Source organism: Lissotriton vulgaris, chromosome 11, assembly GCF_964263255.1.
Source record: "Lissotriton vulgaris chromosome 11, aLisVul1.2, whole genome shotgun sequence".
Classification (NCBI taxonomy): Eukaryota; Metazoa; Chordata; class Amphibia; order Caudata; family Salamandridae; genus Lissotriton; species Lissotriton vulgaris.
Genome location: NC_141699.1, coordinates 920044666 through 920067039, shown reverse-complemented (window position 1 = coordinate 920067039; position 22374 = coordinate 920044666). Strand labels below are relative to the sequence as shown.

The following is a 22374-nucleotide window of genomic DNA, read 5'->3' as shown; positions in this document are numbered from 1 at the left end:
GGGGCAACCCACGGCTCTTCCCCGATGGAACCCCAGCTCCTGAACACCCCAGTATCGGCTGGCCCGGGCCCCTTCCGGAACCACTGTCCCCGGCCCAGCCGCCATTTTGGACACTACATGACCAGGCCGCGTGGCCTCGGGTCGACCTCGGCCTCGGGCCCAGCCAGGTCCCGACATCGAGGCACCACCATCCACCCAGGGGGTGAAGAGACCACTTGGCAGGTCAATGGAAGGAGGAGTGTCGATGGCTCCCCTCCGCCAGGTTTCGATCGCCCCCAGCCTCCCTGGGCGCTGGCTCCACCCCCCTGCTGGGTGTCTGGACTCCCTCATCCCAGACCTCCCGACCTCCAAGTGCGAGGGTCCGGACATCAAAGGGGGCCAGACCTATAACTGGGGCAGCTCCATAGCAGGAAGGCAGTTGTATCCTGGAGTCGAGACACCGAGACAAACTCATCCTTGGAGGCCTGCTGGCGCTGCCGCGGCTCCTCTTCGTGAACCATCTTTGAAGGCCTGCTGGCGCTGCCGCGGCTCATCCTCGTCGTGAACCATCTGCAAGGCCTGCTGGCGCTGCCGCGGCCCTCCTCGTCGTGAACCATCTTCGAAGCCTGCTGGCGCTGCCGCGGCCCTCCTCATCGTGAACCATCTTCAAGGCCTGCTGGCGCTGCCGCGGCCCTCCTCGTCGTGAACCATCTTCAAGGCCTGCTGGCACTGCTGCAGCCCTCCTAGTCGTGAACCATCTTCAAGGCCTGCTGGTGCTGCCGCGGCCCTCCTTGTCGTGAACCATCTTCCAAGCCTGCTGGCGCTGCCGCGGCCCCTCATTGCGAACCCTCCAGCTCGAGGATTGTGAGCTCCACCGTTTGCTGCTTCTGTACCGGATCGGTACCCAGACTGTCCCGCTACCCCTTTACCCCAAAAGAGACTAGAATCAACGGGACACTCGTGTCCTGGACCTGCTGTACCGCTCATCACCTTGCCTAAAGATATCTATAAAAGTGTGCAGAACTTATCCTTGTGTGGTGTCTATCTGTGGGGGGGGAAGTTACTTGTCAGTACGATTACCGGAGAGGGCCCTCGTCGGAGGCCTCTCCCCCTGTACTCGGCAGACCCTCCAGGTCCCCGTCTAACATTTAGATCATCCGCGTAGGCAGCGATCTTGGCTGTTGTGTTATTAATTGTTATCCCAGTGATGTCTCCGTTTGCTAGGGTGTCATTGATCAGAGGTTCTAGAGCTAGTAGAAACAAAAGCGGGGATAGCGGGCAACCTTGTCTTGTTCCTCTCTCCAGGTCGAAAGGAGCAGATGAGACGCCATTTATGGTGATATTCGCTATCCGCTTTTTGTATAGCGCCATGACTTTCTTCGTATACTCATCCTCTACGTTGTACACGTGTAAGCATTTCTCCAGGAAGTGCCAGGAAACCCTGTCAAATGCTTTTTCGGCGTCTAGTGGGATTGCGACGGCCTGGTGGGGTGAGTTTGAGGAGTGTTCTATGACATGGCATAGGAGTCTTGTCGTGTGACATGCGAGATTTCATGTAACCTACTTGCGTGTTTCTAATCAGCTGGGGTAATATCCTATTTAGTCTTGTGGCCAGTACTTTTTCGTATATCTTGCAGTCTAGTTTAATTAGCGATATGGGGCAATAGGTTTTGGGCCAATATGGGTCCTTCCCCCCCCCCCCCCCTCTTTTGGGATAACAATTATGTTGGCTTGTGCCATTGTATCTGTTATTGTCCCTTCCTCTGCGCATTGGTTAAAGGTTTTGGTCAGCACTGGGATGATAAGTTCTTTGAAATTTTTGTAGAAGGGTGCTGTGTAGCAGTCTGGTCCTGGTGCTTTGTTGTCTTTTAGTGAGTTTATGGCCATAGCTATCTCGGTCTCTTTTTAAAGTCTTGGCCTAGTGTTTTCACTTCTTCTTCCAATATCTTGGGTAGGTTGAGTCTTTTTAGGTAGTCTGGTGCCTGCCCTGTCAACGCTATCCTCTTTTGTGTATAGTTCCTTGTAGAAGTCCCTGAAGGTTTGTAGGATTTCTTTATGGCATGTATGTGTTTTGTTGTGCTGGTCTGTAATAGCAGATATGCAGTGCTGTCTCTGTTTGCGTTTGAGGTATGTCGCTAGTGTTTTCCCTGCCTTGTTTGCTTCGCACAGGTTAATCTATGTGTACTTTTTTAACCACATTCCCGCCCTCTCACTGAGGATTCTGTTAAATTCGTATTTCTTCCCTGTCAGTGCTAGGAGTTCTGAGTTTGAGGTGTTGTCCATTTGTTGGGTCTCTAGCTGTTTTTTATGTCCTTTTCTAATTTGTCTAGCTGTGATTTTGCCTCTGTCCCCCCTGGCTTTGATTTCTATCAGGCTGCCTCTGATGGTTGCTTTCAGGGCCTCCCACAGGCATTTTGGGTCGGTATCTGGGGTGTCCTTCTCCTTAATATAGTTTTTGATGGTTCTCTCCATTGTGTCTTTATCCTCCTGCTTTGCGATCGTTATGTTGTTGAACCGCCATCTGCGGGTAATGTAGTCGTTGTGCCTGCCTGTTCGGTGTAGACTGATCCAAGAGTGGTCTGAGACCGTTCTCTCTGCGATTATCAGTGTGTTCTATCAGGTGCGTATGACTTTGAGATGAGAATGTAGTCGCTTCTGCTGTATGTGTTGTGCGGGTTAGAGTAGAAAGTGTAGTCCCTGGTGTCTGGGTGCTGTAGTCTCTATGGGTCCTGAAGCTCAAATCTGTTGCAGATATTTTCCAAAGCGTTGTAGGAGGCACAGGGTCTCGTCTGGGAACTTGATTGTCTGTCTATTGTGTGGTCTAGTACTAGATTGAAATCCCCAGCTACTATGTTCAAGTTGTGTGTTTTGGTTCTTTTCCAGTTTCTTTGTAACCCCCTCCCAGAATGATGTCATCTGTGTTTGGTGCATAAATGTTAGTTACTGATATTGTTTCCTTTCCCCTTTTTAAGTTGAGTGCACAGAAGACTGCATTCTAAGCATGGGCGGAAAATCCGTTTCGCTCGTGGATTTTCGGTAAATTCGCAATCCGCGAGATATCTCCCGCCAAATCCGCGAGCAGCGGATTTTATGGCTTGCTCGCACTGTTCGCGTGAGTTCGCGGCTTCCCAGTACAACTTCGCGCCCCGCGAATAAGCGCTAAATTGCAGAAATACGATCTTAGCAAAACTGAAACTACTTACCAGGTTCAAAAGTTCAGGCTCATCATTAGTAGCCATTTCCTGTAGTGCTTCCTGAGGGGCCCCTCCAGAGTTCAGTTGCCAGTTGCAACTATTATGTGACCCTGCTCTGAACCTCAGAATAGTTACACATATGCCACAAAGGTCCTGAATTACAGCTAAGGGAGACAAGCAGGAGCCAGGCTGGAAGTTCAAATCCATTAATCAGCCCCTAATTCATTATTGTCAGTTGGGGCAGGGCAGGTGTTGTAACTAATTTTGCAACAATGAAAGCACTTAGCAAGTGCAAAAGATCACTAATCAGGAAGCAGGTGCCAGCTACAAAAATATTCTGCGACACATTAATCAGCCCCAAATTAATTCAGGTCACTTGAGGCAGGGAAGGTGTGCTTTGCTTTGCCACAATAATGTACACTGACTGGACAACCAGAGGGTGCTGTGATGAAACAGAGGGTGGCATGGGTGGGCCAGAGGGTGGCATGAGTAGTCAGAGAGTGGCAGTGGTGACAGAGTGGCAGTGATGAAGAAGAGTGTCCCAAACAGGCTGGACACGTAGAAACAACAAGTTCGCAAAACTTGCGACCCGACAGGTAAGTTCGCGTTTTCGAAATTGTACAAAACCCTCGCGAACTGGCAGAAACCCGTGCGAACAAACAAAAAAAAATCGCGAGAATTCGCGGATTTTGCGGATTGCGAGTTCGCAAATCCGCAAAATTCGCAAATTCGCAAAATTCGCCCATGCTTACTGCATTCGTTAACATGTTCTACTGTTTCAAAAGTTATTTTGGACTTCAAATTCACTATGGTAATTACTCCCCTCTTTTTCCCCACAGCTGGAGAGCATGCTAGCTGTTCTATCCATCTCGATCTCGCTTTAATTTTGTTCGCGTCTTCTAATGATAGTTTGGTTTCCTGCAGGATTATGATATCCTCTTTCGTTTTCGCTAGGTAGTCTAATATCTTTTTCCTTTTTATTGGATGGGTCAGGCCCTTGACGTTCAGGGATATAACCTTGAGGTCAGACTGCAGTATGTTTGTGCTACTCATTGTGATTGAGTGCTAGTCAAGTTTTTCCCAGCTAGTAAGTACCGTGTTAGCTGTATATGTGTGCTGGCTCTCCCTGAGTGAGAGGTTGGTGTGCTGCTTGATGGCTCGTGCTTTCTGTCTGAGAATGCATTTGATTTCTGGACGAGACTGACTTCACGAACGTGACTAACATGACGGACATAACAACCTGGACGTAATAGACCCCCCCTTTCCTCTTACCCCTCCCCTCCCTCCCCCCTTACTGCCATGTCGTACTGAAAGCGTGCGACAGCAAGGTCCTCTGCTCCCCCCCCCCCCCCCCGGGAAGTAGTATAGTCTGGTTTTTGTTCACGCTGCAAACTTCTTTGGGTTTACAAATACCCCACATACTACCCCCAACTTGAAGTTGCATGGATATAGTTGGACAAGATCCCCCCCCCCCCCTTAATCCCCCCCCCCTAAACGCTTTAGAAATGTCACCCCAAAAGTCTTGAGTAGTTTAAATTGTTAACTATTGACTTAAGATATTTTTTTGTCCATGGCAATATTCACATACTCCTTGTAGCCAATGAGGCTCTTTTGTGTTTAATTTGGCGAAAGTATATCTTTTTAACTCCAGCCTTACCACAAACTATATATTCTGGATATACTCCCAACTGCAGTTAGTGTTCATTCTGCCTCAGAAACCTAGGCCCGAATGGACAATTTTGTAACGCATCTTGTAAGGGCTATTGCTCCATGACATCCATAATCACACTAATAGGCATTTTCACTAGCAAGAGGCATGTACACACGGCCTTAGCTGGTGTCTTCTCCTAGCTCCCCTTAGAAGTATAAAATACCCTGAAATGTATAAGGAGACACTGTAGCTCCCATTGTAAGTATAAAATGCCCCGGAAGTTATAAGTGGACACTGTTTATCTACAGATCATGTATTAATGTGCAGTATCTGCACCAGGTTTTAATGAATAACATCAGCCCCTGAATGAACTTGAGCTAAGTAGGATGAAAACTTAAGCTGTCCCCCTAAAGGGTGCGGCCGATGCCATAAGGGTGTGGTTTAACGACAAGCACGTCGATAAGTGTTCAAGAATACATGAAAGGTATCCTCAAAATTAAGTAAGACATTGCAATAAGCTCCATGCGCCCAACCTTGGGCGCGAACCCACATTCCCTGGTACCAAACAAGCATGTATTGAGAGCAGAGAGCGACGGTCAGAAGAGGGACTGCCTCAATTGACGAAAGTGAAGCCGCATGCACAGAACATACTTGAATTGTGCAGTGGACTCCCGCTCTCCCCAGCTTTGCCCCCACAAAAGAGTGCAGGGCGCCCTAAGGACAGCCTCCAATTGACCACCCTGGCTTAATAATTGTAAGATTTGCTATTTTACCGAAACTACTACGCCTAGGCCTGTCAAACCTCCTGTGGCACACTCTGCACACTGCCGACTGGAACTCTCTCCTTGTCCACGACATGCCTCTGCAGCTTGCCGGAGGTCTGAGTAGACAAAGATGCTGACTATTCCAGGGTGCACCCTTAAATACCTTTCCCTGCGTTCCCTGATGATGTCACATCCCTCGTCACGATACACCCCCTTCTTAACCAACCCGTGCTCAGTCATGTGGCGCAACTAAGGGCGCTCCTCCCTTAGAAATGCACAGAAAAAAACAATAGGTTTCAGCGGTGTTGTAGTTAGCTGGACATTTTACTCATACAAAACTATAGAAATTCCTGTTATAATTAGTTCTTCGAACTATAACTCGCGCACCGCAATGCACTGTTGCTGATGTCACATATTACATCATTCATGACATGGTCTGTGACATCACTGACATCTCAAATGACATCACTGATGACATCATCCAGTGAATGTGATTTAGTTTGGTAAATATATAATACATATTTAAATTTCAATCTTATTGAAGATTGAGTGGATATATAAAGGTCTAGATGGAGGATTTAGTAGCTGTCTGACTGTATAAGGGAGTAATTAAGTGTCTCACTTAATACATGGATTAGTAACTAAACTATGTGAATGTGTGAATCACTGTCTCTGTTGTATACCATGCTACATCAGTTGCTCACTAACTACATGAGTGTGTATATTTATTGATTAGTTGGGTGAGTATTTGTATGGGACACTGAATTTGTGTGTGGTTGGATGTGGTGTGTGTAACTCTAGGCATAGATGTGTCAATGGTTGACTAGGTATATAGGTTTAAGAGTGCATGTGGAAGCAGTTGTTTGGGTGACTTAGTGTATTTATTCGTGTGTTGTGAGGGAATGTATGTTTCAGTTGTACATCTTCAACAAAAAAAAATGAAAGGTGTTGTATGTGAGTGTTGGTGTTTATGTAAGAGTCTGTGATTGTGAGGGTAACTATATGAATGAGTGTATCATTGTAATGGTGGTTTTTTTTAACATATTAACTGAGTTACTATGTGTTTGAATAAATGAGGTGTTGTGCGTATAATTGTGTAAGTGAGTAAACGTAAGTGTTTCATTTTTTTCATGAGTGAGTAGGATGACTGCATAACCGACAAAAATGACTGCAAATGTGTCAATGTCTATATATGTGTATAAGTGCATTTGACAGTGTTCTATTAATTAGTGAATGCATGTATAAGTGATTCTGTTGTTGAATGGGTAGTTGTGTGTGTGTGTGTGTGTAGACTTGGGAATCAGTGAGTGGGTATGTAGTAACTGGTATTGGTGTGTCAATGGTTTCAAATATGTTACTCTGTATTTTACAGTGAGTGTTGATAGGTTATACTAGTGTATGATGTCAATCTGATTGTCACATGGATGATGTCATCAATGATTTCATTTGAGATGTCATCAGTGATGTGACTGACCATTTCATGGATGACTTGATATGTGACCTCCTCAGAAGTGCATTGCGGGCACGTGAGTTATAGTTAGCAGCACTAACTATAACGGAGGAATTTCTATGGTTTTGTATGAGTGAAATGTCCAGCTAACTAAAACTCCCCTGAAACCTATGGTTTTTTTTATGTGAATTTCTAAGGTTTTTCAGATGCTAATTTCTAACTATAACGTCTCTGAAACATACGTTTTTTTCAGTGAAATTCAAAGGTTTTTTTAAATGCTGATTAAGTGAAATAGTAGTTGTACCTATTTTTTGTACTTATTTTCTACAGTTTTTTTAACTATTTATAAATATTTTATTCATTAAATAACGTGAGATTTTTTTGTTGCAATTCTCAGAAAAATATAACTGAAATATTGTTTTTTTTCTTTTAATATATTTATATTCTTTAAAAAAAATTGGAATGTATTTTTTTTTTTCCCCTGAGTCGCGCACCCTAAGCGTACACATCATGGTGGGTGCGCGGATTCTAGCTGCCATTTTAGAAAAGTTGTGAAGGATCCTCGTATGGTGTGCGACGGCTGTGTGTTTTTCAGTTGCATCATATACATTTAATATTACGTGATGTGCGCGATTGGTATGCGACCAGTTCGCGACGCGCATTTGCTACACATGCGCATTACAGTACGTGACGCTTACGTCGGGTACATGCTGGGGCACGCTAGGTTTGCGACTCCCGCAAATTTTTTTTATATTCTAAAATGATGTCTGAGTCCTAAATATACGTATTAGGGCAAGAGATTATGTAAGATATTCATAAAAATAATATATTTGTACTTATAATAAACTTCTAATATTTTTAAATATATTTTCCATAAGAGCATCTCCGGACCACACATCCTCTCAATTTTGCTCTGTAGGAAATGAGGCGAGCTGCTTTGAACCGCTCACCTGCTGTGGCAAATACGTCTGGAGCGTCCTCAGGAACACCTGCAATGGTTATTAGGCCAGAATTCGCCTTTCTCGAGCAACACTGCGTGAAATGTAAAACTTATATGCTTTGGTGAGCAGCCGGTGGATGTAGTTTGTGCTGCGCAACGCAACCATCGTTGTTAATTTTTTTTTTTGGCTTGTTTTAGGAATGATAAGTCCAAAAGATTCCTGTTTTAGTCATTTTTTTGAAAAAACACCCAAAAAATACAAAATTGTTAAAAAAAAAATACAAAAAGTTATCAGAACTCTCTTATCTGGCTAAAGAAAGAACTATAATTGCAAGGTAATGTGTGAAAGTCATGATTGACTGAAAGAATGCATTAGTAGTGTCTGGTGAATTAATAGGTGAAGATTTATGAAGAAGTACTGCAGCGTGACACTGCAAGCTCTTTAGCTGCACTGCAATGTGGCACTTCCGAAGCACAGGGATGTGACATATGTACATGAGTACGTTGCAACTCTGTGCTTCCCTCTGCACTGCTGCACAAACTGCAGCCATGCGGTGACACAGGCACCCTTGCACCATAATGGAACGATGTCTGTCGTGTGGAGATTGTTTCTGTGCAGGAATTGCACAAAAACAATCAGTAAAGGCATTTTCCTCTTTCATTGTATGCTGTGGAATGCAGCATGCATTGAAAGCGGAAAAATGAGGAGAAATGAAAACAATTCTCCTCGTTGTGCCTTGCTACACCAACTCTAGGATGGAGCAGCATTCACACACATCTCCAGATTTACGATTTCTTATAAATCAGGAGATGTGTCTTGTTCTATGGGTGTTGCGTGGTAACACCCACTTCATCACCTAGGGAACCTCCTTCAACGGATAGTTCTGTGTATGAAGGGGTCGTATTTACAAGGAGAGGAAAAATCATGTAGGGTGGCTTTTCCTCTTGTAAATATGAATGAGTGCTTGGCGCCATCACTACCTTACAAAAAGTGACGTACTGGTGGCGCAGGCTGCTTGTAAATCTACCCCATAAGTACTTATGCATTGGCAGACTGATACAAAAAGAACATAGTGCTGGATGGGTGATTGAAGAATTGCATGAGACTGACAGGAGGTATCCTACGCTGCATGGCTACTGCTTCAGTATTTAATGGAGTTGACCAATAGTATGTATCTGCTTACAGATTTGTAGGGATTATGCACAGAATATTTTAGGTGTACTTGTGTTAGTGCCTAGGTCCTTTTATAAGAATACCAGTAGTAACTGGAATGATGACAGTGCTGCAAACAGAGTGAACACTTAATTTAGAAGTGCTTACGTAGTGGTGGAGTGATAGGATAAGTAGATAGTGGCAGATAAATGGTTGAAGTGCGTGGGCTGGAGTTTCTATTCCAACTCCAGCCCACGTTACAGTAGGGAAGGTGTTGGAATAGGAAATTAAACTATTCCCTATCCAACAGCGCCCTCCAGCGCAAGTCGTTGTAACGACTTGCGTTGTAATAGCAGCGTTGTAATGGTAGCACATGGTAATACCCGCGTTGTAAAGGCCTTTTAGAATAGTGTATCAATAGCATGTAGCTAGTAAGAGGTCTGCTTGGATAGTGCACAAAATATTATAGCTGTACTTGTGTTAGTAGCTAGGCAAATCCATACGTTCATGACTAGTAACTAGAATAATTACAGTATTACAGAGTGTACAGTGAATTTATAAGTGCTTAGGTATTGGTGGAGTAATAGGATAAGTAGATAGAGCTGGACGGGTGATTGGAGAATTGCATTGGACTGACATGAGGATTCCTACACTGCGTAGGTACTAACTGGTTCTTTAGAAGAGCGTATCAATAGTATGTAGCTGGTTAGAGGTGTGCATGCGTACTGTACAAAATATTGTACCTGCACTTTTGTTAGTGACTATGCCATTCCTTAAGTATACGACTAATAACTGAAGTAATTTCAATGTTGCAAAGAAATTGTGTGCTGAATTTATAAGTGCTTAGGTATTGGTGGAGTGATAGGATATGTACATAGTGGTGAATGGACAAGTGCATGGGACAGACCGGATTCCTAGACTGCATATGTACTAACCGAGTATTTAAAAGACTGTATCAATGCTATACAGTTGATTAGAGGTCTGCAAGCATAGTGCACAGAATTTTGTAGCTGTACCAGTATTGGTGTGTCTATGGTTTCGAGAATGATAGTCTGTATTTTAAGGTGTGAGGAGGTGCATCAGATGATCACGTGGATGATATCAGTGATGTCATTTGAGATGTCATCAGTGATGTCACTGACCATGTCATGAGTGATGTAATATGTGACGTCATCAGCACTGCATTGCGGGGGCGTTAGTTAGTTAGCACAACTAACTAAAATGGCAGAATTTCTCTTGTTTTGTACGAGTGAAATGTCCAACTAACTATGACGTCCATGAAATCTGTGGTTTTTTCCAGTGAATTTCTGAGGTTTTTTAAATGCTAGTTTATAACTATATTGTCCCTGAAACTTGTGTTTTTTCAGTGAATTTTATAGATATATATGTATTTATTCTCCTCTCACTTTTTCAAGGAAGGAATAAGTACCCAGGTTGTAGTTTGGAAGTATTTAATCTGCAAAGGACGTGATCCACGAGTCTCGTCCGGACCTTGATAACGATACAAGACGTCATTTTAGCATCATTATATAAATGTACAAATGCCTCCAGTTGCCGACATTAACAAAGGACTACATATCACTTTAATCCAAAAAGCTGATACAATAAAGAAAACGAGTGTTAATATGCACGCAATGCATACGGCTGGGTTCAAACTGGAATGGCACGGTGAGCAAAAAAACGATGGACTTAAGCCCAGATCTCTGCACTGGGGTGAATGTATGACATTGTTCTGCATTCTGTTCATCAACTGGTGTTTTTGCATTTGTCACCCGAGTGGAACGGGTATGCTCAGTCGTGCGTCCCATTCTCTCCATACCTCTGGAAACAAGCTATCCTGGCTGATGAGGGCTAAAAGCCCGAAACCGGTCCTAGGATGCTTTTCAGTCCAGGGAGGACCTGGATTGGCAGTTCGGGCTGGACTATTCCCATGGGGCACAGGGTCAAGTCTGATTTCTACATGGCTGGGTTTAAACTGGAATGGCATGGCGAGCAAAAGAACGATGGCTTTTGGCTCAGATCTCTATACTGGGGTGAATGTATGACATGTTTCTGAATTCTGTCCAACTGTTATTTTTGCACAATGTCATTTCAGCATATCTTGCCCCGTGACTCCCATACCTGTACGTTCATCAACCTGACTTATTCATAACAAACATACTTAGGATTGCAAACATCAACATAAACAATGGACTACACATTACTTTAAAGTGAAAGGCTATTGGCCATATTAATCTGGGCACGTTGCCTATTATAATGGTTCCTACACGAAAGAATAGAAAAAAAGGGTGTTAATATACACACACTATCCCTAAATAAAGTTCTTGCGATTATAGTTCCATTCCAATTGCAGCTCATTTGAGATGTCATGAGTGATGTAATGAGTGATGTTACTGACCATGTCATGAATGATGTAATGTCTGATGTCATTAGCAGTACATTGCGGGGGTGTAAGTTATAGTTAGCTCAGGTAGCTATAATTGCTGAATTTCTCTGGTTGTGTAGGAGTGTAATCTGATTCCAAATATACCGTCCCTGTAATCTTAGTTTTTTCAGAAAATTTCTAGTTTTTTTAACGATAAGTAAGATGCATATCACAATGCATATCACGATGGTTGGGGGTTGGAAGCAGGGTCTGGCATTGTGCTGCCCCCACCCAATCTTACTGCTCCTGCCTTGACTCCTCCTAGCCATCCATTGTCCAAGTCCATGTCCCTGCTCCCTTATTACAGCCCTGTGTGGCCGTTGTTCTGCCACTGGCCTTCCCGCCTTCTCTGAACAGTTAGCTTGCTGCCCCATCCACCTCCTCCCGATCCTCCGTTGTCTGAATCCATGGACTAGCCTCCTCCATCCTGCCATGCAAGGGCTGATGTACTGCCACTACCCTCAATTTAGCATGATGTACCAGTCCACTCCTCCTGCCCTCCATTGCCCATTTCTATGCCCCATCATTGACCTCCTGCTTAGCCTCTGTGCTTAGCTTGCTGCCCCTATTCTCCTTCCCCCTGCCCTCCAATGTCTGTGTGCATGCCCCTGCTCCATCCTTTTTGCCCACCATGTTCCATGGAACTGCCACTCCTATCTACTCTAAGTGTTCTGGTTGGCTGCCACTCCACTCCCACCTGCCTAGCATTGTCAGATGACTGTAACCTGTCCCTGCCACCTCTACCCTGCCTGTGCACATTCCATGCCCCTATCCCCTTTCTCCTGTCCTCCATGGTCCATTTTACTACCATACCCTTCTTCCCTCCCTGGTCTGTTGTGCTTCAACTACTCCTCCTGCCTGCCCCGTGTGGTCTGTTGTGAGGCCCCTTCCCCTGTACTCTCGTCTGTGCCCAGTCCTGACCCTCCCTTCTATCCTCCATGGTCCTTTGTGCATGCCCCTGCACTCTCCGTCTTGCCCATCATAGCCATTGTACTGCCACTAACTCTTGCGCTTGCCATGCATGGTCTTCTGTGCTGCCATGGCCCCTCCCACCGTCCCTGTGTTGTCAGCTAGCTGCCCCTGACCACCTTCCCTCCATGGTCTGTGTGTATTCCATTATAGCCTCATTGTTGCTCTCCATGGTGTCTTGCTTCTAGTGCCCATCCTGCCTGACCTCCATGGTCATCTTGCTTCTCCTGCCTTGCCCCCAGCCCTCTGTTTCCATATGCAGACCCCTATTCACTCCCTCCTGGCTTATCTTTTCCATTGTAATGCCCCTGATCCATCCCTCCGGTACATTATGGTCAGCTAGCTACCACTGCCTCTTCCCCTCTGTTGTCCATGTGCATGGTCCTGTCCCCTCCCTATTGCTTTCTATGGATTGTTGTGCTGCACTCCCGTCCCGCATGCCCTGTGTGGTGTATTGTGCTGCTGCAAACCCTGATGCCTCCCCTGTAGGGTCAGTTTGCTGCACCTCTCCATGTCCCTCCTGTCCTCTGTTATCCGAGTCCATGTCCCTACCCCAATTCCTCCGGTCTTACATGATCCAATGTACCCTACTTGCTAACATTTTGAACTTGGTAAGAGGAAGATTTTGGAAAAGAACGGGGTTATTGATTTTCTCCTTTGACTTACATTGTAAAAGAGGAGATTGTAGACAGGAGACAGATCAAATAAAGCCCATTTGGGCTTAAAAACATTGGACATTTCCTGGCTGAATCTGGTCTGTTGGCATGTATGGTTGTACTACCACTGACTCTTCCTTCTGCCCACAATGGTCTAGTATATTGCCACAGCCTATCTTGTCAGTCATGTATTGTTGGTTTGTTGCCCCTGCCCCCCTTTCCACTGCCCTCCACAGTCTGTTGTGCTGCCACTGCCCTTCCTGCCTGCCCAGTGTGGTCAAATGGTTGCCTCTGCACCCTCCTACCTGCCTTCAATTTTCAGAGTTCGTGCCCCTGGCCTCTACATCTCAACAGTATCCTAATGAACAACTAGATTGCTAACATTCTATATTTATTACAAAAGTGTGGAACGCCTGACGTAATCAAAACTAATACCTAGAGCATTTCCTTTAGAAATTACATATATGAAAGGGTCTTATTTGGTTAGTGCTTTTAAAATCTAAAATGAGGACATATTTTCTGAGTTTTCAAATAGCGACAAAGCACTTTTAAATTATTTGTTATCTTTGGTTTTTTTATCCAGTTGGCCACTTGGTTAAATGTTGCACTTGAGGGAGAGGATGTGGTGTTACTTCCAGAGCTGCAGACTTTGCAACTTGGGAACCAGATTGGAGTTTCTGCTTCAGCTCCACATTCTGTGATTCTGGTCAAATCTCTTAATCTCCCCATGTCAAAAACCAAAATGAATTTGTTCTTGTGTGATGTAGCCAATGCTCATGTAAAGCACTCCAATACCTGACAGGTCGGCACTATATAAAACTGCAAAAACACAAAGTAAAGTGTTTTGCACACTTCTGTCATTGGCTACATGTAGGTTACATCTGGGTGATATTTGTGCTACATTTGGGCTCTTTTTTGTTTCTGGTGGCCATCTTGGGAGATTTATTTGTTATGAAGTATACTAATTTCCTCATTAACTGCAGTCTCTGTCTCCTCCCTCTCCCTCTCCCTCTCCGAAACACGTTTGGTTGAGCACAGCAATGCACTGATAAAATGAAAAAATAAAAATACCAGCGGCTGCTGAATGAATGATGTCAGTCTTTGTTGGCGTGTGCAAGCGGCGCTGAGTGGAAACTGGAGATTATATATATATATATATATATATATATATATATATATATATATATATATATATATATATATATATATATATATATATATATATATATATATATATATATATATATATATATATATATATATATATATATATATATATATATATTCTCCACCAAAATAATCCCGTTACAGAAGGCGCAGCTTTTCACAGCCGGTGCGAGTTGCAGGGACGGGCTTTCCCTGTAAACAAACGATCACCAACGCAAGTAAACTCGCACTCCACCAGGATTATGTTTCTTAGCAGGTTTATTTCAACATGTCATTACAACATGCTGTCTCTAACCAACTCGTTTCAATCTTCCGATCTTGATCACGGTTACAAACATTTGTCCCACCTTAGTTTCATCATTATATACCAGGAAGTCATAATCACATTATCATGATGCATTATGGTACTGGTAGTTACTTTGGACTTTGATAACGTCATTACTTTTTTATCAATTCATTTTCACAGTGTTGAAACATTGCATTAATTTACTGGTACTGGTCAGTAGACCTGTCTCTTAAGTTTCACGTTTATAAGCTTATTTATAGCATTATGATTCTCTAAGTGAGTTGAAACATATGAGATGCTGTTATGACTAGCTTTGACATTTCGGCCGCACATATTCTGCCATGCATTGTGTATATTGTAATTATAATCAATAGGTTATCACGTGAGCTCTCAGTGAGTTTAAGTGCATGATCACATACGCAGACTCTATGTATTGTCAAGTCAGCATTTTCATAAAGATTCACTACGCATTCTACAGACATTTAGGACTAAGTGTCCATGTTCTATAGTCCTTCGTACAGGTTGTACATATTTGACCCACAAATATCTTATTATTTGACCAGAATGTTTTTTAGAGAGTTAATAACAGCTCATCATAGGTGCACATAAAGTTCCTTATCCCCATTTAGCCCTCCAGGGATCTTAGTTTTAAATTGAATGATAAGTCTCGATTCTAATCGACGTAAAGTCATCAATCTATTACCACCTCTTTCTTTTAGTGGTACTGTTGCTAGTCCACTATACGTGATATCCTTCCATGTCCTTTTTTCTTTTCGATGAATTAGCATATGTTTGGCCATGGCATAGCTTAAATCACAATTATCAATCGCTCGGATATGTTCCAATATACTTTTGTGCGAAGGACAGATGGTACTTCCGATGTACCTTTTGCCACAGAAACATTGTAACAAATATACAACATGTGGTGTTTTGCAATTAATGTGTCCTTCCACAATGAAAGTTTTTCCTTTAGGATCCTCAATTTTTGATAAATTGCGTCCTATTTGGCAGGCTTTACATTGACTACACTTTGTAAATCCTTTGCGCTTTTCATCCAGCTAATTTATACTTCTTCTTTTTTTCTTCAAAATGGCTATTGACCAATTTGTCACGCAAAGAAGGAGCTTTCCTAAATGTCATTTATGGAAATTGGCCCACTTCTTTGCCTATATCCGGATCTTTTTGCAACACATGCCAGTATTTTTGTAATGTTTTCTTTATTTTGTGGCTTTCCTTCGAGTAGGTCAAAATCATTCTTATCGGTTCCTTTGATGCTATTTCGGGGTTTGATTCTTTTTTAGGGATCAATGTCTCAATTTGTTTTTTTTCTCTTGCTCTTTTTTCACCTCTTTCTATATCACATTTTTTGTATCCTCTATTATTGAACCTGTTTGCAGTTTCCTTGAACTTTTTGTCCATTTCCTTTTCATTCGAGCAATTTCTCTTCATCCTGACAAATTCTCCATATGGAATATTCTTCTTTACTGCTTCAGGATGAAAACTCTGTCCATGCAATATACTATTTGTGGCTGTTGCTTTCCTGTAGACTGTAGTTTCCAGCTTCCCATTCTGAACATACACATTAATGTCTAGAAATACTATTTCAGTTGGACTTATGCTGTATGTAAATTTTAATCCCAATTTATTGTTATTTAGAATCGTCATGTATTCCTGTAGTTCATCATCCGGGCCATCCCATATTAGGAACAAATCGTCTATAAAACGTAGCCAGAGCATTACTCTGGCCACGTATTGGTCATTTCCTTCTCCCCAAGCTACCATTCTCTCCCACCAACCCATTACTAGGTTGGCGTAGCTTGGAGAGAAGAAAACTCCCATGGCTGTACCACAGATTTGAGTATAGTAGTGTACCTTGTTAAAAACAAATACATTGTTCGTAAGGCACAACTCTACTATTAATATATATATATATATATATATATATATATATATATATATATATATATATATATATATATATATATATATATATATATATATATATATATATATATATTTCTTCTACAAACTTGTCTTGTTTCCAGAGACCTATCCAAGATTTCTGAAGTCGACAGCATAGCTGGGAATTCTGTCTAGATTTCCCTCTCTGTTCTAGTTAGTTTAGCAAATTGGAGGAACTACCTAATAGAGATTCCACATTCGTCTCTTGTCTGTTTGAAAAGTCATGCATCTGTACCCAGGTTGTAGTTCCCCCCCCTAGTGTTTGGCATCCCAACTCTAGCCAAATGTTAAGGTTATTGCCTGGTTTGTGTCAGAATATTTGTAGCCACCAAATCTGTAATAATCTCTTAAACGTGGGCCATCTCAGTTCTATTTTGCCTGCTGTTCCCCATGCCATCTGGCGGAGCATATAGTGCCTGCCCTCCTACAAGTCATGCCCAGTCATCAGGCAAATTGATAGGCAGCTCTGGGGACCGATGGGAGAAGATAGGCTTTCTCCCAATTCTTTAATTCCTCTTTCCATTGTGCTGCTTGTCGCAGTTATGCTGCTATATAATACCGCTCACGGTTTGGGAGACCTAGCCCCCTTTTTTTATCCCCCCCCCCCACCTTTAGTGTATCTAGGCATAATAAAATCAATATTCCGACCCCCCCCACCTCTGAGACCAAAATCATTTATCTCTCTGAATGTGGATTTATCGCAATGGGTGCTTAGTGTTTTGCATTGTATACAAGCATCTCGGGAGGGTCATCTATTATTTCTCCTTTGACTGCCCTCCTTATCAGAATGGCGTCAAAGTGAGGCAGAATTGGGCAGAAACCCTTTAGCATTGAAGCACCTTTCCCATGTTCTGAGCATGTCTGTGCTCTACTGAGTGGTTGATCTGGTTTTCCGTATAATTAAATGTGTCCCTCTCTCCCTTTTAAACACATCGCCAGTGCTCTTATTTTGAGGTTTTCTTGCAAGGCCAACCAGGGGATACATGACCATCTTGTGTCTATTAACACACGTGGACTGGAGACCCTTGCCAAACTATCTAGTTTCTGCACCAGCCCCGGGAACAGGCCTGTGGGCTTACCAAGTAGAACACCTTAACCTCTGTATACATGGGAACCATATATTTATTGCATCCCCATCCCTGATTCCCCCATGTCTGCATCATTTCTCTTAATCTGATTGGCAGTGCCAGGATGTACAGCAGAGGGTACAGTCATCTCCTGGTCTTTTCTCTCCGGGTCATCTGACTAATTCCAGACCCCTCAGACCTAACCCATACTGCCAGCTTCTGATAGAGCAACCGCACACATTGCAGACTGTTTGGTCTAAAGCCCATCTTGGTTTGAACCTCAAACGTGCACTTATTCTGGGGTATGAAATGTCTTTTTCATGTTGTCCACCAGGGTGCTCTGCAAGTCAATCTTCTGTTGCTAGCTTCCCAATAACACTGTTGACATTTCGACCCTCGCTCAATCCAGAGGGGTCTCTTCAGGACAAATGAGCCATCTGCCATTTTCCTTCACAAGGCAATAAGTGTCGAGAGGTTTGTATAATATGCTTTGAATTAGTCAATTCTGTACTCCTAAAGATCCACTGAATGAGTCAACACATACTTCCAATCAGTATGCGTTTGCGTTTGCTGGGGTATTGTCAGTCGATGTCTACATCATAGTTGGAAAAAATACAATGGAATGTATAAGGGAAACACAATTTCCTTGTACGTCAAGATGTTTGTAAAGCACATGGCTGCCCCAGCCATTGGGCATCCCAGTGCTTGCCTTTGAAAGGACGGCAAGAGAAAGATGGAGCAATTAAGTGGAGAAAAGCCAGATGTACAAGGCTTTTCTGAAAGCCCAGTGATTCTGAGTGCACCTGATGGACAGAGATAATGCATTCCAGAGGGCTTGGGCTCTGGCACAAAAAGAGCACCCTTCGGCATTCGATCTTTATACATGCTGGACATGAACAAAATGCAGGTTGGCTGAGTTCAGGGCTTGCCTAGGAACATAAGGGTGGAGCAGCTTGGAAAGACGGCACCTGAGACTTCAAACTTTTATGAACCATACCTATATCCATAGATTCTTTTGTCCATAGGGAGTCAGTGCAGCCTGTGGATAAAGCAGAAAACCTAGAAACTTAGGGATAGCAAATGGTATCCATGCCGCAGCATTTTGACCATCTGTACTCTTTTGGTTGCTTTCTTGTTGGATCCAAAATATAGCGCATTGCAGTAGTCCAGCCTAGAGTATGGTTGATTGGATAATAACCTGGCGAGTCTGAGAATCAAAAAATCCTAAAATGGGTTTTAGCTCTCGCAGGAGTCCAAATCATACACTCTCCAACAATTTTTTCTGCACCTCAAAAGTAAGAGTGCTGTCAATCCAGACGCCCACATTTCTTACCACTGCTTTGGGCTGGGGGGAGGCCCGAAAGTAGAGGGCCACCTGAATTTACCTGTAGGAATCGGTGATCCCTCCCAATGTGTAGCTATATATATATATATATATATATATATATATATATATATATATATATATATACACACATATACACACTTATCCCTACTGGATAATGTCATGAAAGAGTACTGCTATAGTACCAACAGAACTACTCCTGCTGTCACTCTTCCCCCCCCCCCATTGTGGATAGTCTCCTTCAGGGTCGGATGGCCATAGCGGGCACCGGGCATTTCTCCGGTGGGCCCCCAGTGTTGGGGGACGGTTTTGGGACCCTGGAGGCCGATTTTGTTACAGGGCCGTTTTTGCAGCATAGCTGCAATTTCGGCCGATGTGAAATGGGCCGAAACCGGCCGAAGCAAACCCCTCTAGTGTGGCTCACTGGTTAGAGGCGGCAGACCCGAGAGCAGAGGACGGCCCGGGACCAGGGTTCGATTCCCGGCGCGGCAGGTTTCTGGACCAGGGTCAGCGGACTCGATAATTCTCTCGCCTCGGTGCCCACTCTGATCAGCGATCACACTCGGCAACTCTGGGCATTAGCTTGCCTCATCCTCACTAACGGCCCCACCAGACCGCCGGGGATGCCTGGTCTCACCCTGGAGATACCAATTAAGGGACCATCTCTCAGGGAAGCCAGGAAGGGTTTCGCAGCGGTCGAAGCGCCTTGGGACCCTACGGGTAAGTAGTGCGCTATATAAATGCCTATACATTTACATTCACCCCCAACCCCCAGGGGGCCGGCCGAGCACTTTGCCTGGGCCGGATTTGTTTCCTAGCCCTGCCGTGATCTCCTTAGAAAGGTGACCACTCATCATGCATCCCCTTACTCCATATGTACAGCCCCATATGTATACCTTCCTTGGACTGTAGTCAGACCAAACAGAATGCACAGGGAGGAGCATGCCCTCTTCTCCCACAGTCTCAAAAAAAGGCTAGACTTCTCCATGTGGCAGCCATATTGGGTGTATACTAGTTATACACCATACATGGATGTTATGAATGTTAAAAAAACGGACAAAGTTACATATGTAATTAATCAAGGGGGCATTAACCAAATTTGACTCATTCTAATTGTCAGTGGCCACTATGTAGTGCTGTACATGGGGTCCAATCCACAATAAAGCTACTCATAGACATGGTGCATAGCATATCTTGTAACATTATATTTGATGCATTATTCAGCCAAAATAGGTGTTATTTACAAGATATTAAAATAATAATGTAAAATGTAAAACGCAAGTCTGCAGCTATACATCATATAATGAAGACAAAATAGCCATAATCCATCTGAGTTCACACATCAATTAGCCCCGTCCTTTTTTCAGTGCTTTTCAGGTGGACCATCCGCCTGCATTTGTGAGTTGCCAAAAGGTCTCCCGGGTTTCCACCTTGTGTCTAAAAATTCTTAGACATTCCAATGTGTAGATGTATCATTGTAAATACTGCTCATCACTGCACCTTTTTGAGCAATGAGCGGTCTGCACTTTATTTGATTTTGATGATATTTATATGTATGTTTAAAAATAAACAAGGCAGTACTATTTGAAGACTTGGAGAGTGAATTGGGTTGTGTAAATATACAGAAAAGAATCCATCGGAACCAGCAATTTAGATAAAGCATAATATGATGTTGTCAAATCAGTCACTTTTCTATAGACTAGAGGCACAATGTAGAAGGCAGTATTTAATGAATACCTCAAAATAACTCTCAATCCACAATATGAACCTGCTTAGCGCCACCTATGCCCAACTTGCATCCACCTGACACCCACAGTGCTTGTATCAATACAGCCTTCGGCCACATGACCGATCATACTTTTTGGACCCTAGGAAATGTTTGCAAGTACCCACGGTACATAGCATCACTAGAAACTATTGGCTAAGCCAATCTGTCCTAAAGGAGAGACCTGTTACCTTTGCCAATACTTGTTTTCCTAATACAGTTGTTTATGTGTCTGTTGTAATTGTCGTCTGTATGACGGTGGGTGTGTGTTGGTGTGTAACTACCATATTTTGCTTAATTGCACAGCTGCCTGTATCTACTGTGGCTGTGTGTCTTCTGTTGGTATTTGTGTGCCTTGCATTCTGTTGATGATTGTCTGCTGAGGGTGTGGAGTTTTTCAAAGGTTAAGGGCCAACTTTGTAAATCTGACAGCTGTTCGTCGGCTTTTCATGATGTGTTCTGGGGTTTGACTTCTTTCTATGTTTGCATGTCCTTTCTTGTGGTGTTTACTCTAAGTCAGATGTATTTAACATTCAGGGTGGCTTGCCAGGGGTCCTAAAATGATCATTTCTTCAAGGTGGGGTTAAGAGGGAAGGCCGTCAAGCTTTGACATAGAGAAGCATTTGTTATACTCATGTGGGAAACGGACAACATGAAAACAATGAAAGCGTGGCAGTGAGTAACTCTGAAATGGGCAATTAGTATTGTCCTCTGTCACTAATGTCTTGGCTGGGAGTAGGTGGCAAAGTGTGACTGTGGGAGCCAAATAAACATCCCTATTCCTGTATCCTGTTTTGCTAAAGATCATACTGTCCATGCTTTTATACTTTTAGGGAGAACTGACTGCCAATAGAACGTGGGCGTCATGTATGTATGTATGTATGAATGTATATATGTCTTTAGTGGATCTGTTTTTGGCTTAGTTGAAAATCTGGTTTAGTCTGGGCCTTCAACAGTTTGAACTTGGCTCCACTGTATATGCTCTGAGGCTTCTGATTGGCAGTTAGAAGTGCATTACAAAAACTCTAAAGTAAAACTATTGCAAGGTGAACATATTTACATAGTAATACATTTCTGACTGACTTTTGCTCTTTCTCTACTTACCCAATTTGTTAGCATTAATACTCAAATTGTGCTTGAACAGTGCCTTAGCTAGAGCTCAGACGTGAAATTCTTCAATTTATCTAAAGGGTTAGTAGATGGATTGAGACAGAAAAAGAGCCTTAATTGTTCGTGTGATTATTCAGCGTGTGACTCCTGTAGTTCCTGTTATAGAATTGATTTTCCTGTGTTCTTTGAAAAAAAGGAAAAAAAACTAAACTGTGCTTCTTTTCTGATTATAGCTATCACAAGGAAAAGGGTTGGAGCAAATGAACTTTATGCAACAGGACTTCACATTTGAGGATTCTGCCCTCCTGCTGCACCTATAGAGGCCTAAAAGTCCGCATCACGTTTTTTCCAGGCTTAGCACAGACGGCTTCAGATTTCTCTCGCAGACAGATTGAGTACAACAATACAGAGTTGGCTTTGGGTAAGCCGCTTGCTCATGAATGGATGGCTTTGTTGTCTAAGTATGCTTGTCTTTCTTTGGTGGTTTTTCT

General features: G+C 43.3%; 1 protein-coding gene across 2 annotated transcripts in view; it reads left to right on the top strand.

The window, feature by feature from the left end:
- Window positions 1–22374, top strand: part of LOC147683691 (phospholipid scramblase 1-like) — a 246055-nt gene that overhangs the window by 17855 nt on the left and 205826 nt on the right. For both annotated transcript variants that reach the window (XM_086944072.1, XM_086944073.1), the window contains exon 2: window positions 22117–22304. The gene's annotated coding sequence lies outside the window, so the exon portion shown is untranslated. The remainder of the gene's footprint in view (window positions 1–22116; window positions 22305–22374) is intronic.